This window comes from Tubulanus polymorphus, chromosome 2 (genome assembly GCF_964204645.1).
Source record: "Tubulanus polymorphus chromosome 2, tnTubPoly1.2, whole genome shotgun sequence".
In the NCBI taxonomy this organism is placed as follows: Eukaryota; Metazoa; Nemertea; class Palaeonemertea; order Tubulaniformes; family Tubulanidae; genus Tubulanus; species Tubulanus polymorphus.
Genome location: NC_134026.1, coordinates 31315120 through 31334149, shown reverse-complemented (window position 1 = coordinate 31334149; position 19030 = coordinate 31315120). Strand labels below are relative to the sequence as shown.

The 19030-nt window shown below is 41.8% G+C and overlaps 1 long non-coding RNA gene across 1 annotated transcript in view; it reads left to right on the top strand.

Annotated features, from left to right (window-relative positions):
• Window positions 1-19030, top strand: part of LOC141898503 (uncharacterized) — a 79010-nt gene that overhangs the window by 38388 nt on the left and 21592 nt on the right. Inside the window, exon 2 of the long non-coding RNA XR_012618566.1 lies at window positions 15933-15976. This is a non-coding gene — a long non-coding RNA (uncharacterized LOC141898503). The remainder of the gene's footprint in view (window positions 1-15932; window positions 15977-19030) is intronic.

Sequence of the window (19030 nt, the reverse complement as noted above, 5' to 3'; positions counted from 1 at the left end):
AGAATATTGAGTCACCGCGAACCGGCGGAATACAAGGTTGAATTACAATGACATCCATGCATGGCTTAAATTTGTAAAATCTGATACCCCTGCAACTTGTCTTTGGAACTATGGTTTTTTTTTTCATTTTACTGACTCACGCCAGCACGATTTGTCAGTCTGAGTTAGGATTACTTTTTAACTAAGTATTGACCATGCTTCACGAACTGCTTACTAGCAATGTTGACTCAAGTAACAGGGAGTTGACTCTGTCGCAAAAAAATGTGCTTGACCTCCATTTTCCAACTCATCTGCTGGGGTCAAGTTTTAAAATTGGAGTCAACCCATAACGACTGCTATAGTTACATGCATCCAATGGCGTAAGCTACGAACAACGAGTGCTTTCAAAAATCCATGGATCTGAAAGCAAGGCACATGATCAACTTTTTTATCTCGAAGAACTTAAAATGGTACCCCATATTTCGTGTAAGATATGCACCTCATTGTCCACCATAGTTTCAAGTTCAGGGGCCGGTTGCATAGTCATGACTTAAGTCTAAAAGTGGTCTTAAATCTTAAGACTAGTCTTAAGTGGTTAGATTGGCTAGAACTAAGTTGGTTACGAAACGACGGGGGTTTGATTTCGAAATCGGAAATTGAAGCAGGCGATGATTGGTCGAATCTGTTCGTTTTCAAATCTGAAGATACAAAATTGAAAATGTCGGTTACGATGTCTGACTGTGTCGCGGCAGTCATGATCAAGTCGTCACCTGAAAGGTTGAAATCGTTGTAGTATTTCGTATCGCGTTTCGCCGCAGAAATTATTGCCTTTATTTTCGATGATTGTTCGATTCTCGTTTGATTTCGATTAATTCAGTTTTTTTTCGATGAGGGGAACTTATTGTGAATTTATCACCTCAGCCTGTGACACCGTGACACTTCAACAATCGTCGCGGATAATACGTTTGAGTTAATCAACCAGTCAGGCTTTGTCATGCGCCAATCCAGAAACACACATCGTCCTTGCACAAACGCGTAGAAGGCATTTATTGCTTAGTAATTAATTTTCTGACAGAAATTCAGTGTCAAGGTGAACACTCCCAACAGTACCGTCAGTTACACCAGTAACTACAGTAACAGTAACAAGGCGACATGACTTATTCATATATTTTCACTGTCATTGTATGTTACGAATTACGAAAACAAGAGGCTTGTTTAACTTCGATATGCGACGAGTACGAAAGTCATCACGAAGTGTGACGTCATATTGTACACCTGCCATCTGGCGGCCAATTCGGCGTGTGGTATACGTGCATATCTGTCTTTATCGATATCAGGCCTACAGAACTGTTGCCTGGAGAATCCCAGACCTTATATCCACGTGACGCCACGGTGACGTCACAGCGCATCATGCTGGCCATACACGCAGCGTTACTGAAGTAAGAAGTAACAGCTGACGGCCATTATGACGCAGGTTGTTTTTGGTTCAGTTTGACCCCGCAGTTTTAATCGGTCCTTCTTTTAACCTGAAAGTCACACTTTAACCGAGGACTGTGAAACTCGTGTGAATATATAGACCTGTTAGTTTGTGGACTCGAACTCTCTGATGACCAGAGACTGACTCAGATTCTGATCAGCTATTCGATTCTGATACCTGATTTTATGTGCGCGGAACTATTTCGTAGAATCTGCTGAATGTCGGGATATTTTATGAGTATACCTCTCCCGCCGTCTGCTGCGTCTGAGTCAGACTAGAAATAATTCGGTCGATGATGTCACAGAATAACTGTACACGAATTCTGCAGGTGTGTGTTTTAATCTAATAATGATGATGAATCCTTCAGAGCATGACATCAATTTATTGGGTAAACACTAAAAATCAGGCATCGTTCGAATGATGAACGGTTGAGGTGCCGCGCACTGCTGGTGCCGTGCACTGCTGCTGCCGTGCACTGCTGCTGCCGCTGCACCGCGATCTGAACGAACAACCAGTCATCGTTTTATTAATAGTCGTTCACTGAATTCATCGCTAAATTAATACAATCAAGTGTTCATGATATCAGAAGGGCAGACACTGAGCTGATCGGATTCTCGCGTTCACAAAAAAATATCAAATTCAGTTAATGAAAATTGGTCGGCTATACCTGAGTGACTAGTGATGCGAGAGAGAGGGAGAGAGGGAAAGGGGAGCGATGGGAGATGGGGAGAGAGGCTGGTAGATGAGAGAGAGGAGAGAAGAGATGGGGAGAGAGTGAGAGAGATGGAGAGCGATGGGAGATGGGGAGAGAGGAGAGAGCCTGGTAGATGAGAGAGAGAGAGAGGAGAGAAGAGATGGGGAGAGGAAGAGAGGGAGAGGAAGGAGAGAGAAGATAGAGAGAGCCGCCTGGTAGATGAGAGAGAGGGAGGGGAGAGAGGGAGAGAGGAGATGGAGAGAGCCGCCTGGTAGATGATGAGACAACATGAGTACTGATTATTGTTGACATTGCTTATTAGCGAGACGCGATAAACCATTGTTGTCTGTCTGGTTACAACAATGCCTTCAGCTTCATTGAATCAGTTATACATTCTACCGATTGTCCACCACTGACTTCAGTCGTCACTCGGCGTTCGCGTGTCATCGCAATATTTGTCAAAATGTGCGTGCCAGGGTAAGCTCCACACTAATGGCATTAGGCTATTTTGTATAGTGGAGTTATTTGCAGTGACTTTAACGACGTGTCCGTTGTTCTTCTATAAAAACTCTTCCTTTGAAGTGATTTATGGAAAAGGTCAGAAATAGGAAATGGGGATATACTCTGTGCAGGTTGTGTTATTGGTTTTCAGTCTGGATGACGTTTAGAAGTCTGTGAACCGGTTTGACACGCAATCACTCCACTACAGCAAACACATGGTATCCCCAACAGAGCAGGTACCCTTCCTACAGAGCAGGTACCCTTCCTACAGACCAGGTACCCTTCCTACAGAGCAGGTACCCTGTATCCCTACAGAGCAGGTACCCTTCATACAGAGCAGGTACCCTTCCTACAGAGCAGGTACCCTGTATCCCTACAGAGCAGGTACCCTGTATCTCTACAGAGCAGGTACCCTGTATCCCTACAGAGCAGGTACCCTGTATCCCTACAGAGCAGGTACCCTGTATCTCTACAGAGCAGGTACCCTGTATCCCTACAGAGCAGGTACCCTTCCTACAGAGCAGGTACCCTGTATCTCTACAGAGCAGGTACCCTGTATCAAATATACAAGCAATAAAACTGATGACGCATCGACTCAGTGATTAAACACAACTCATTGATTTAAGTAGTTTTTTTTAGAATCCATTTTACTGGTAATGGAACCTACGATCAGTGAGAGGGTCAAGTCGAACTCTTGTTCTCGATAAGTTGACGTTTTAGTCAAAATCGGACAATTCATCATTTCGTTATAATTTGCCATTAATTGAAGTTTGTTTGTTCGCCATTCATTAAAGCATAATTAGAGTGCGTGGCATTAATTGAACTGTTCTAACAGCGACGGAGAGCACTTAAACAGGGGACTGACTGACTGATAGCTGCTCAGTTTAGGAGAGCTCCGGAAATTCACTGTTACTCAGTGTCAAGTGCGCGAGTAGGAACAATGATCTATTATGAAATGGAAAATATGCTGCATTAAAACGGCGAATAGAAAACCATTGATGAAACACTCTCTGAGTCCGTGTAGTTCATGACGATATAAAATCCCAGTGCACTCAATATAATAAAATGCCCGAAATATTTCCTGTGTTGTTACGAGACGTTTCGACTTCATCTTCAGGATAGAGGTTTTTTTTTCATAAAAAATTCCGAGCTATGAATGAAAAGAGTTTTAAATGTTTGCTTGAACTAGTGGTTTATTCAACGTTTCCACTATATCCTAATAGTCATCTTCAGGAATACTGTATTCCTTGAGCTAGTGTAGTTTATTCAACGTTTCGACTATATCCTAATAGTCATCTTCAGGAATACTGTATTCCTTGAGCTAGTGTAGTTTATTCAACGTTTCCACTATATCCTAATAGTCATCTTCAGGAATACTGTATTCCTTGAGCTAGTGTAGTTTATTCAACGTTTCGACTTTATCCTAATAGTCATCTTCAGGAATACTGTATTCCTTGAGCTAGTGTAGTTTATTCAATGTTTCGACTATATCCTAATAGTCATCTTCAGGAATACTGTATTCCTTGAGCTAGTGTAGTTTATTCAACGTTTCGACTTTATCCTAATAGTCATCTTCAGGAATACTGTATTCCTTGAGCTAGTGTAGTTTATTCAACGTTTCGACTATATCCTAATAGTCATCTTCAGGAATACTGTATTCCTTGAGCTAGTGTAGTTTATTCAACGTTTCGACTATATCCTAATAGTCATCTTCAGGAATACTGTATTCCTGGAGCTAGTGTAGTTTATTCAACGTTTCGACTATATCCTAATAGTCATCTTCAGGAATACTGTATTCCTTGAGCTAGTGTAGTTTATTCGACGTTTCAACTATATACTTAACCAAGAATACCTTTTCTGAAGATGACTATTAGAATAAAGTCGCAACGTAGAATAAACTACACTAGCTCACTGAATACAGTATTCCTGAAGATGACTATTAGAATAAAGTCGCAACGTAGAATAAACTACACTAGCTCAAGGAATACAGTATTCCTGAAGATAACTATTAGGATATAGTCGAAACGTTGAAAAATACCAGCCCAATGAGGAAGCATTTCGGACTCAATTTTCAGGGGTGCAGGGATTTTTCAGATCATCAAGATATTATGTCACATTGTTACTAAATCGCGATTCGTAAATCAAATGATCGTCTGCTCTTTGGAATTAGTCTGGTGGCGTCAATAATCCGGTCAAACACACCCTACAATGCTTATCAAACCGTGGTTACCTTAATCGAGCGTAAGATTATCTGTTGACAAATTTTCAGCCAGCGTGAATGCCATACGGAATGTGAATTAGACGGAGCACTCCTTTTATTGTCATTCGATTATTCGTTATCATTTTTGCGGGAATTTCATCAGCGCTAATCAGCATCAGTTCTGTAATGTCCCCGATCACATTGTGCGCGGTTAAATTGTTCCGTCATGCAAATGTGTTCTGGTCATCGCACCGACGATGTTTCTAAAGGCCTCACATTGAGATGTGCCCTTTACCGACACCAGTCACACCTACCGGGACCAAAACAGGGAGATTGAATAACAAAGTCAAAATGCTAAATAATCTTTTGTTTAAGTCGTAATAAATTAGAAAACAAAGTCATTAAGGTCAATGATAAACAGAAAGACAAGGCGAAAATCTTAGATCCTTTTTGTTATATTTTACACCAAAAATCTTGTTGACACCTTTCGGCCAAAACTAATGTTACCCGCATCAGAACAAAATCAGAACTAAGCTATATATAGACCATGCGAGTAGTTGAGATAGCATTGAGATGAGCGTGTTGTTTCTTAATGACACTCGAGACTTTTTCACTATCGAAATATTAAACTAAACTCGTGTGGATTAGAAAACTGGGTCCTTTTCATTAAAGTAAAGCAAACCTTTTGTATTCTAGTCTGAACACCTATTTTATAAGTTAAGCTAACAGCAGCAGCTGCAGCTACTGCAGCTACTGCTAAAAGACCTTTACGTAAATTGTCGAACGCATCATGAAAAGTGTTTTAAGACCCTTGATCTGTGAAGAGACTGCAGTATGCGCGTTCATTTCTAATCCCTAAACCTTTACTTTTATGTCTATATCTCATCTTACACAGAACACAATTAATGCCCGAATTTTCTCTCATCTCCTACAGGGATTTCTCGCTCAAAAGATGACATTTTGTTGACGATCAATTTTACGAAAAGCCTGCAGGCCTAAACATGACATTACGGAATGTCTATCCAGACCAGTTTCTGTGCGGTTATTCGAATCGCTTTTGTTCTTCCATTTACCTAATTTCACTTCGTGTTCTCGCGGCTTCTTTCACAGACGACAAAAAGGCATTTCCTTATATAGAATCGCGCGCAGGCGTGTGGCAGTAACCGTTATATTCAATAAAATTCCATTCATAATCGGCTGAATCAGACACTGATAATACCGCTTACTGGTCACGTACTATTGCATGCTAATAAGACTTATTACATGCATTTTATTAAATCACCTCCATTATGTATGAGTTCGGTATCGCGGGAAGAGGTTTTTTCCTATCAGTTGAATAGTGCGATATAACGACTTACCTGAATGACGACTAACTTTTTTTAGTAAATTAAACTAGAAATACAAATTGTGACTCAAAAATAGAGATGAATTCAGTGATGTGATGAATGGATGGATTGTAAGTAATACTGAATGCAAGAAGCCGGTAGTGGTGGGCGGTATAACAGTCACATCCTGCCTCACCCCCTCACCCCTCACCCCTCACCCCCTACCCCCTACCCTTACTCCTCATAACCTGTCTTCATAATTCACTATGAAACGCAGTAATATGAGCGACGCGTAGTGAGAGCCACGCGGTGGCCTCTGATTTAAGAGAGCACATTGTGTCTAGCGTGGCAATTATTTCTAATCATCTAAAACGGATATGTCGCTAAATGTAGCGCCCTTTCCATATATTAAATCACATGACTCATCTTGTAAGGAGTATAGTGATATTTTATGTATATCCTTGACAACGAGTTGGTGTCCATACAATCAACAATAATACTCTGCTGCTCGGCATCTGCTGTTCCGCTATTCCGTAATACTTATAACACACATAATGCTTCTAGTTTTAGCCATTTGGCTCTTTTTATGGACGAGCGGTTTTTTTCTTTTGTTGTGCCTTTCAAAAATTGTATAAAAAAAATGAACGACAAGAGGCTTAGAACGAATTTTCAATTAGGGTATTCTATTCTGGGGGATATTGTATTATAAGTACTATTGTTCTATTGATACCCTACTCAGCACCAGCAGCAGCAGCACCAGCAGCAGCAGCACCAGCAGGACGTCAACCCGCTGCCTCTCAATTTCTCAATGACATTATATCATTCCTGAATAAATGTTTGCTTTACTAAGAATAAACTTGTTTTTGCGGCTCTTGTCAATAACGTCAGGAGTCCTGGTGAAGTGTTTGCGATGGTTACAACTAAACGACGTGAAGTGTCCGTTAAAAAACCGCTTATTATATGAACATACAAATGTATAACAGACTGTTTGTACCCTCGTGATAGAACTATCTCAATATCACTATCAACTAACTGTTCATGATTTAACACTGAGTGAACTTTGGATTTAAAACGGTGCTGCGAAAAATGATATTTCTGAAATTTAGTTTCAAGAGGACAGTTCCGATCAGTTATTCGTAGAATCGTAATCAAACTGCAGCAGTTTCTTTTAATTCTTTTTTTCACATAAATTCTTTGTACTAACAGGGGATTTGAAAACCTTTGAGACCACGAGGTTATTCACAAAATGGATCCTATATTTACTCTGATGAATGGGCGATCATCTCAATGTCTTTGATGCAACTTGAGTACAAGAAGATTGTTTTGCAATCCTTCATATCGACACCGAACTGGACGGGCCGGTTCCATAGGCGAGACTTAAATCTAAAGACATAGGTTGTTAGATTGGCTATAGAACTAAGATGGTCTTGGACTGGAATCTAAGCCAGAACTGGATCCGGTCACTAATCGATGGTTAAACCCGCGTAGGCGACTTTTGGGATCACGTTAAAACCTAAATAAGATTTGTAACCCAAAGATCTCATCAATTGATAAATGGACTATTGTTGAAAACTGATCTTGTATCGACGTGGGATGACTGATTGTTGATGCGCGCGCGTTGTCAGGTGATATACTCCGTTACCCCGGGCGTGGTACGCGCGCTAGTACACTCATCTACCCGATCAAATTATAACCAAATGTGCTTAATCTCAGTCGCAGTTTACCGGAGCAATTCCCTTGGTTACACCAACAATGTCATTACTCGGCAATATCCCTTCATCAGATTGTTTATGAGCGTTTTGTTTTCCCTTGACGACTGATTCTGTGATTCACCGTTTGCGAGTCGATTTCGCTCGTCGAAGAAGCTCCAATTGACCGCGCCGCACCCCGCACCGCACACCGCACCGCACACCGCGCACCAGCCCCGTTAACTGCAACCACAGTCATCGTCATAAGTGTAATTAATAGTCGAATTGAAATCATAAATCAGAATATTGTCACGACATCAGGCGGTGCTGGTGAGATATTTATGATAAAAGATTTATATCTTGGGGTGAGGATTCTGTTTGGTCCAGCGCGCGCCGTGGATGATGAGTAGAGTATTAATGAGGATGACAGATCATCCTCGTCATCATCACCGATTCCTCCTCCTTTTCCTCTCAGTTTCATCTCAGTCAATTATCGATTTTCTGTTTAATTAATCGTTATCCGCTTATAGCCAGTGATGACGTATCGTCTGGTATCGGCAGACGACACCTGCATCGCTGATAAATCTCTGATCACGGCGCTGATAATGAATGGTCTGAAATCTTTCCTTGGAGCTAGTACCAGATTCTACATTTCGACTACAATAACCATCTTCAGGAATTCTAGTGTTTCATCAGAATTATGATTTGTTAATCTTTTTTTCTACTTCTTATCAAAAACATCGATAAAACTGACTCTGAGTCCGTGTTGTAAAAGATGATACAAGATCCAACGTTAAGAATAGACATTGAGTACGAAATGTTTCCTTGACCCAGTCGTGTTTATCCCAATAGTCTACAGGAATACTTTTTTTTAAACACCCTCAACCCGCTAAGCGCCACGCAGGTCATTATAAGCGGGTTCGATGCTTCGTTTTCCCAATGGGGGAGAGACCAGAGAAGAACTATTCGACCAAGAAACTCTGTCGCCACCAGGGTTTGAACCTATAAACCCTGGATTGACGAGACCAGTGACGAGACCAGTGACCGGCCACTGTACATCTCTCATTATGAATGAATACTAGATCTTACCTTGGAGTAATCATTTGACTTTCCAAGATCTCATCTTACAGTTCTACAGTTTATATAAATTTGACTCTAATTCATTTCCAGCCCGTAAGGCTGATGGTCTCAATGTACGACCGCTTTATTCAAGGGTCATATACCGAACAGAGATCTGACCAACATTTACTTCAAAACCATCAGTTTTGCCGAGAGATAGTCATTCAGTTGCAGTCGTGACGTAAGTCTTGGAGTGGTCTTAAATGTTAAGACTGTTTAAGTTAGACATAGTATGGTCTTAGATAATTGACAAGATAAGATGAGATTTAACTTTATTCTTCAATTTGAACGATCGCAGCGCCCTCTGCTCCTGATCGCAGCGCCCTCTCCTCATCTCGAAAGTTTTCAGAGTTTTTTGCCCGATGTTTTTCGTGTTTACTAAAACAAGTCACAGACTGTAATGAAATAAACAACTTGTGTTTAATCACCAGAGACATGCAGGGTCACGTGGGCCGATAAATGACATTAGCGCTGTACCTGACCTGACGAGTCAGGCGGCGCGGGCGAGTCAGGAGGCGGCGAGCAGGTGATGGTATTTTGGTCACGTATATCTGATTCAGACCACTAGTGAATTGTTTGGTTAATTACTGGAAACTATAGTCTGTACTAATCACTCTAAACCGCTGTTGTGTTTTTTGTCTTGAATGTCTCCCTCGAGGCAAACACTAGACACAGTCCATCAAATATTGATCAAAATTCATCGCGCATGCGTGCCGACCGCCCGGAACCCGGTCCCCGGGCGAGATGATCAATTTTTCACTGCACTTTCTGACTCGGACTTGCTAGAATCTGATGGTCGTTCAGACATCGGACTCGAGTTATACTTTATATCGTCCAATGGTACTTCACGTGTCTGTTCAGTGTATCGATGTTTAGTGCTGGACACTGTAAAAACTAGTGTAGTTAATTAGGCGCCTTCAGTGCATTCTATATACCTGAGGAGACTTAATAGATATGTGATGCATTAGTTTGAGTTTAGTTCGGTCAATATTCAAGGATTCGAACCCACCTATAGTCCGGTTATTGCACTCACCGCCGTAGCGGGTGAGGTTTCAGTACTTTTCGCCTGAGAGCGCTTTACGAATCAGGACGCACTGGGTTTCACCGCTTTGAACTAAGCCTAGACTATCAACGACTCGAGTTTAAATTATTTTATAGACCAACCTTAACTCAGAACTGTGGAAATGAATCCCATGCGCTAAGTTTGCCCGTTTGAATTGGGTTCGGTCATTGTCTCCACATATTCAGGGATTCGAACCCAAAGTTCGGTCGTTGTATGTATATGTGCTCAATACAGCTTCAGATCGGATCTTGGCTTCAGTCTCTCCACGATATCCATATATTTTGAAAGCTCCTAATGCATCGATTACTACTAATAGTGACAACGGTGGCGTTTATCGGAAATTGTAATCCCGTTTTCCGAGTGACTGAGACTTAAAAACTAGATTATTTTCCAAGTGGATTATTATCTATTTTTGAGCTTGGTAAAATTATTATAAATTACGTTTATCGAAATATATGCGTAATTTGTACAATAGATAAAAATAAAAAATAGTCGCCTTAAAAGCGGAAATCCGCTGATAGCCGAACTCACGCCAACTACACATCAACTTAGCATTCACTCATTCAGAGCATTCAGTTTTATGACGAGTTCAGCCAGTGGTTATCAGAAGCGGCGTGGCTAGGAATGCTCAAGGACGGTTCTTCGTTTTTCCAGTGTCAGTGCCAGTGCCAGTATCCCAGTACCAGTACCAGTACCAGTATCCCAGTACCAGTGCCAGTATCCCAGTACCAGCGCCAGCGCCAGCGCCAGTACCAGTACCAGTAGCAGTATCCCAGTACCAGTGCCAGTATCCCAGTACCAGCGCCAGCGCCAGCGCCAGTACCAGTACCAGTAGCAGTATCCCAGTACCAGTATCAGTTAGTTCACGCAGGTTGCAGCATTAAAGTTGAAATAAACTGAAGTTTACACTCACTACTGGAGTCGTTTCATTGGTTCATTTCGACCATGGCTGAAGGAGGCTGTAACAGTAAACTAGCGACCGAAGTCACTCAGTCTGAGTAACTTATTATTTGACTATGGGGTCATATTTCAACTGAGGTCTTATCAAAGTAAATGAATTTTGATGAAGGTTTGTCAGTTTTCTGGTGCTGCCAGTGACCAATACTACCATTCTGCTTTTCAATGCTACATATTCTAGATAAAATGTATTCTATATATACACTGCTAGTATCCATTATGGCCGTTGTTTGTTTATAGTTTCATAATGTTTTATTAGTATGAACTAATTAAGTTGGAAATTGTCATGTTAAGCTATTTTATTTACATCATACAGACTACTTATCCTGCACTGATTTCCCTAGATTCCCATCACTTCATTTATATATCCGCCAGTTATATCCAGAGATTACCAGCTAGTTTCAAATCGTCTATCTCTGATATCACCACACTGGGAATTTAAACTATATGCCTTCTCACTGGAGTACTATTTACATAAAACAGCATTGGTCCAATTCCACAGTAAGAATCCAGTTCCACAGTTCAGAATCCATTTCCACAGTTCTGAACCTAGTCCCACAGTTCTGTACCCTGTTCCACAGTTCTGAATCCATTTCCACAGTTCTGAACCCAGTTCTACAGTTCTGAACCCAGTTCCACAATTCAGGATCCAGTTCTCCAGTTCAGGACCCAGTTCCTCAATTCTGAATCCAGTTCCACAGTTCTGTATCCAGTTCCACAGTTCTGAACCCAGTTCCACAGTTACTGTACCCAGTCCCACAGTTCTGAACCCAGTTCCACAGTTCTGAACCCAGTTCCACAGTTCTGTATCCAGTTCCACAGTACTGAACCCAGTTCCACAGTTCTGGACTCAGTTCCACAGTTACTGGACTCAGTTCCACAGTTCTGAATCCAGTTCCACAGTTCTGTATCCAGTTCCACAGTTCTGAACCCAGTTCCACAGTTACTGTACCCAGTCCCACAGTTCTGAACCCAGTTCCACAGTTCTGAACCCAGTTCCACAGTTCTGAACCCAGTTCCACAGTTCTGTATCCAGTTCCACAGTACTGAACCCAGTTCCACAGTTCTGAACCCAGTTCTCATCAGGGCTGAAACACGAACACTTTATAACATCACGAATATCGTTATTTGATGACTGCATCAAAGTTAATCAAAACGTCAACAAATTTCAACAACAACAAACTTTGCTTATTAAATATGACAACCGAGGAAGGTGTTTGATTTAACCTCGTTACGATTACTCTTCTTGTATTTTGTCACGGGCTCACGAACTGCGGATCAAATTTGACTTTCTGATTAGATTTATTATTGGAATGAGTCAAAGATCGTGCGTCAAAAACATCACTGAGAAGCCTTATTGCTTTGATACAGCGTAACGTAGGATTTCTGATATATTGTCGAAACGACAAAAGACACATTCACGATATTTACTTCATTAAAATTCACTTTATAGTTCATAACATTTTGTACATGTTGTCTCCAGACACACCTGAACCCGATCCAAACTGTCTCCAGATACGGCTGGACCCGGTCCAAACTGTCTCCAGACACACCTGAACCCGATCCAAACTGTCTCCAGATACGGCTGGACCCGATCCAAACTGTCTCCAGACACAGCTGAACCCGACCCAAACTGTCTCCAGACACAGCTTGACCCGACCCAAACTGTCTCCAGACACAGCTGAACCCGATCCAAACTGTCAGCGATTTCGTGTCGTGAATCAGATCCTGTAGGTAACATAGTATTTTTTGATGGGTTTCAGTTCCTAGCAGGCCTATGAATCCAGGATTTTATAGTTCGACTAGAGTTAAACTGATATTAACATTTCAAAGTTGATAGGTGAAATATACATTGTTAAATCACATTTTTGTTACGCCTTTACGGCAAGTCTTTTTGGACGGTATTTTGTCCTGTTGTTTTCCACGTCTTTTTGTAACGGATATGTGACGATCTTTGCGTGAATCAAAATGAATAAAACCACGACAGATTTATATAAATTGGGGATTTATTAACTAAAGATTTTAATCTGTATTTGGTTCTTAGTTATCGTGTCAAATTGAGTTACAAACCTCCCAAACTTACCGGGTTCAATAACAATGGCTGTATTAACCCCCTGTACGGTGCCCGGCAGGTGTGCCAGCAAGGGTCACACGAAATAAACATGAAATCAGTTAAACGAATAAGAGTGACAATAATCTCAATCTGAAATATTGCGTGAGATGATATTCTGTGAAATATCAAAATCATCGAAGCTTTGGAATATATCAGCAATAATCTCATAATAATAGCATCGATATTGCATTCCTGTAGTGGTTGCCGGGATCAGTGAAACTGAAGCCTTTGTGACCTTTGAAATCCGTAACACGTAGTTTTAATTACGATATGAGTCACGGGGAGTCTCATTATGCGGACATCACGCCGGGTAGAATTATGCCAGGTATGCAATTAGAGGCTGTTTGAGAACATTGTGTCAATACCACGAGACATACAACGTTAGTTTATTGGCCGCATCGAAAACCGGAGAAAATGAACGACAGGATGACAAAGAAAAGTACACAACAGTCGCGAGAGTAGCAGACGAACTGTGGAGGTCGTGTAACGAGTTGTGTCGGATTTTGTTTGGTCGTCGCGATTTGTCATTGAGTAAATTTACGTCGAGAATGAACCGCGGAATAAACAGAAACGGATTGTAAAAACAATGAAAGCAGGTGATAAACTTATCGAGAAGTCAAGATTGAAACAACGGCGAAATTGTATCGATGATGAAACACTCCTTGAGTCCGTGTTGTAAAAATCATATAAAATCCCAGCACAGGACAATAAAGAACGTTTGAACTGTTCCTCTGACTCTTATAGATAAAACACGGACCTCTCAACCCCTAGCCCGCTTAGACTTACCGCTGATAAACAAATTATTAGGATTTCAGTTAAAACCAGAACAATCGGAGAAAAAAAATTGTTTGGGGTCATGTGGGATCTTCGTAACTAAGGCGGCCATCCTAGCGAGGATTCGATCTCGGACCTCCGGTCTCGGAGGCGATCGTCCTACGCTTCAGCCACACTGACCGGTGTGATCACTGACATGCTCGACTGGAATTCATAGAGTGGAATCTCCAGTGACGTCATTATTCATTTGAATGGGAATCCCGCAACTATTCATCCAGAACAGTTACACAGTCACGGCTTAGGCTTGGGACCAGTCTAAGACCAACTTAGTTGTATAGCCAATCTAACTTAAGGATCAGTCTTAAGATTTAAGACCATTTTAGGACTTAAGTCATGACTGTGCAACCATCCCCAGAACAACATAAGTCAATTCTAACTCCTGCAGTCGATACTGAAACAAAATGCTGTCATATTTTAACCATTTAAAGTCGACTTTTAAGGATAAAGTCGAAACCATGAATAAACTACTAGCTCGAGGAAACATTTCGGACTGTTTTTATTTTTTTCAATGTGTCATCTGATAATCGTTACAACACGGACTCGGATTGTTTCATTAATGGTTAACACTAAATGCTGATTCAGAACGACACAAGCAGAAACAGAAAAACGTAACAAGTTCACTGAGTGTCGAGTTCTGATGAACGGATCCAATTTGTCAGAAATAATGGCGTAAAGCTGTAGTGTTTTTTGCTACTTTCGCTCATTAATGTAAACAGACTCTACCGTGACTCATGACAATCCCTCCTCTCTCTCCTCCTCTCTCTCTCTCTCATCGTCTTTATGGCCATTTACTGGGAGACTGTTAATTATCCACCACGATCTGCCTCACGCGTGTTGGACAGCTTGGGTTGATGGAGAGCCAGGAGCCAGGGTTAAATGCTATGATGGAGGGTTTCTGGGCCGCTCGGTCGAAACGACTATAATTTGATATCCGTTCGGTCAAGCACACTTTCGAGTTCAGTAATATCATAGGCCACTTAACAGCAATGTGTGACGTCACAGATATACAGTCAGTCATCGGGCAGCTTAAAGGCGGGGTAGTATCGGAGTTAGAACGTGACAGATACTGGGAGCAAACCAGCCGTATCCAGGTTTAGGGTAGATCGCCAGTTGAGGCCAACTTCAGATTTCGTAGCTAAAACAATGGTCGGAGCTAATAACAGAACACATTATAGTTCGGCGGTGATGCTTAAACAGTTTCGGCCATCCTGAAACTGGGTCGGAACTACAGCGACCGTGCTCATCCCGTGGTCGACCATTTCCGGGCTATAGTTTCGACTAACTGACATTCGTAAAGTTCGCAAATAGTCGACTAACTCAGATAACCGAATCAGGGCTGAAATCTCAATTTACCCCCTCCCTTCTCTCACTGGGACAGTCGCGAGGCCGCGGACCTACGCGTAACACACATTTCATAAACCATTATCAAAACAACATTATCAAATATTTCCTGTCCTGCCCTTCCTCATGATATCAATGCGTCCCCCCCCCACAGCCCACCCCCACTGCCCCCATCACCACCTCCTCCATTGAAAAAATGTTGCTTTAAATTGAAACACATTTAATTTAATGATGTTGAAAATGAAATATAATTCAGTCAACACGACCGGCACCGGCATCGGCAACACGTTAGTTTAATTGGACATTTACACGTATGTGTGAAAACTCCCTCATCACCAGCGTATTATGTATAGGCCCTACGCATTATGTATCAGGCCCTACGCATTATGTATCAGGCCCTACGCATTATGTATAGGCCCTACGCATTATGTATAGGCCCTACGCATTATGTATAGGCCCTACGCATTATGTATAGGCCCTACGCATTATGTATAGGCCCTACGCATTATGTATAGGCCCTACGCATTATGTATTGGCCCTACGCATTATGTATAGGCCCTACGCATTATGATTTGCTTTAACATTGATCCTGTAAACATGTGAATGTTTTTGATAGTTTTCTTTATATATATTTTCAGTAGATTCTGTATCGAGTAAAGAAGAATCTGAAACCGACGTGTCTCTGGTAAGCATCAGATTTCTGTTTAAAATATTCGGTAGATAGAGTGAGTTGCTCAGTCGTGGAGTATAATACAATTTTTAAATCTTATCATAACTCCAACTCCAAGGTTGAGGTTATCGAACGAAGCGATAACAATACCAACGCAGACGACACAAGTAGAAAATAGAATCGATCATTTCTTATCTCGGAAACAATGTTTTCCGAGACCATATTTCTTATTTCACGATCGTATCAATCATAATTTGATTCACGTGTTTTTATTCTTATGGATTTATTTTTTTTTAAATGTGTCGATGTGTGTGAACGGTTTCTCGCTGGAGAGAGAGTTGGGTCAAGAAGCAACTCCTGCCTGAGCTATTATACTTCACTTTGACGAATACAGTCAATATATAAGAGCTTCGTCAATATACAAACACGATTTCAAACACAGAGACGACGAAACCAGTTTAATTGGGAAACAAATTCTGTTGTAAATAATTAAACACATCCGAAAGAGTCTTATATTTCTTTTATTGAGTGTTTCACTTCGGAATGTAGCTAATATATTCTACGCTACTTGTGGCTATTCTTGAAACGAATATGCGGAAATATTTTATACCAAACGCGCGTTGGTTTGGTACTCGAGAGAACTGTGTAACTCGCAACCCTCTCTCTCCTCCCGGTCGGGTGTTCGAAAATCAAAATAGAATTCAGGTGGAATTGAATATTGTGCTATCGTGTTTAGAATTACTAGAGAAATCGACACCATAATACATAGATTGTTGACGGGTAAAATTGCCCAATGAATAAACTTAAAAGTAAACTTGAAATATGACAAGAAGTACTTTACAGGTTAACTTTGATTCTATTAAAAATGATTTGTTTCTCCGTGGACTCATTTACCTATTACGAAGCTTTTAGCCGCGTAAACTCGTGATTTCTATTATAAAATCAGTTAAACACAGAGCTATCGGTTTACTCATTTACCCGATGAAGCTACTTAGCCACTCTGCACTAAGTTGCGAAAACTCATAAAATTCTTACAGGAGTTTAGGCTACGTTCTTTACAGTTAGGCTATGTTGCCTAGATCCTACCACTGGAGTTTGAGCAGGTGGGAGGGCTAGGTGCGTGGTATGCAATGTTTTTATCTATACCTGTATTAAAATCTCCACTATACGATTATCTTACTATCTATAATTCCGTACTATATACGTTTCTAACGAATCTATTCCCGGCGCGGGGCTTGTAACTTATCTAAACGACCAGTTAGATTAAGTATAAAGTTTATTTGTTGATTAAGCAAATGAAACTGAGATGCGGTTGTCTTATCATAAATCGTACCGTGTAAATAGAGAATGTTCTTTTGCTGAATGATAGAAAAAAAACTAGGTGGGTGCATTAGAAAACTGCGTGGTATATTTGTCAATGCTTACCTGTGTAAAACTGTTTACAGTGAAAGTATACGCGTTCACGCCTGAGAGCCGGAGGGAGAGAGAGAGGAATATTTGTAGTAGTATCAAAAAAACAAACTCTCTCCTCTCGCATAGCTGTATCACAAGTTTATTGAGACTTTTTTCAAGGTTTGGTCTACTTCTTAGAGGAAAAGTTCTGGACTCAGTTCCACAGTTCTGGACTCAGTTTCCACGGTTTGGACTCAGTTCCACGGTTTGGACTCAGTTCCACGGTTTGGACTCAGTTCCACGGTTCTGGACTCAGTTCCACGGTTTGGACTCAGTTCCACGGTTTGGACTCAGTTCCACGGTTCTGGACTCAGTTCCACGGTTTGGACCCAGTTCCACAGTTCTGGACTCAGTTCTACAGTTCTGGACTCAGTTCTACAGTTCTGGACCCAGTTCTACAGTTCTGGACTCAGTTCCACAGTTCTGGACTCAGTTCCACGGTTCTGGATCCAGTTCTACAGTTCTGGACACAGTTCCACAGTTCTGGACCCAAGATTTTGGGAAACAGACTCTGAGTGAACATTCAGCTTATGAAGCCGTGACCATTTTTAAGTGATGTTCGTGTTTCATCTATTAGGGTACCGCTAGGGGGCGTTCACAATATGGCGAGTGACAGTGGGTCACAAATTGGGCCAAACTTTTCCCCAATCGAATCATGAGTTCGTAAATGTTTTGTGAAAGTTGTCCCTACTGTGGATGGGACCGGAATGAGTCTTTTACGATCTATATTTGATCTAGGAATCTCTCCTCTCCTCTCTCTCTCTCTCTCTCTCTCTCTCTCTCTCTCTCTCTCTCTCTCTCTCTCTTCTCTCTCTCTCTCTCTCTCTCTCTCTCTCTCTCTCTCTCTCTCTCTCTCTCTCTCTCTCTCTCTTCTCTCTCTCTCTCTCTCTCTCTCTCTCTCTCTCTCTCTCCCTCCCTCCCTCCCTCCCTCCCTCCCTCCCTCCCTCCCTCCCTCCTTCCTCCCTCCCTCCCTCCCTCCCTCCCTCCCTCCCTCCCTCCCTCCCTCCCTCCCTCCCTCCCTCCCTCCCTCCCTCCCTCCCTCCCTCCCTCCCTCCCTCCCTCCCTCCCTCCCTCCCTCCCTCCCTCCCTCCCTCCCTCCCTCCTCCCTCCCCTCCCCCCCCCACTCACTCACTCACTCACTCACTCACTCCCTCTCTCTCTCTCTCGACCGGTGGCGCGTTCACTTCGTTCACCCTGAAGCTTTCCACGAACATCGATAGATATTTTACGCTGAGCGCGGATCTTTTCGATTCGCTAAGAATCTAACGAATCGCGCGCGCGTCAGGGGGTTTTAAGAACACGATATCGGGCTTAGATTCCGCTCTGTGTTTGTATTCAGTTAGTTTTTCTCGATGGTATCAACTTCTAAAGAAACAACCTACTGTGAAATATCATCTGCGCAATACACAGAAACAACTTTCCCGCTGTTTGCAAACATTACCGTCCCTCTTTTACCATCAACTTCATCCCTTTTGTAGTGGTAACTATTTACAAACCACACACCGCGGTCTATGTCGACGTGCGCGCGCAGTGTTTCTATTAACAGTTTTTACCGTAGACGTTTTTGAATATAGTTGTTTTTTTTTTTACTTTGGACACTTCAAAGCTTTACCTCAC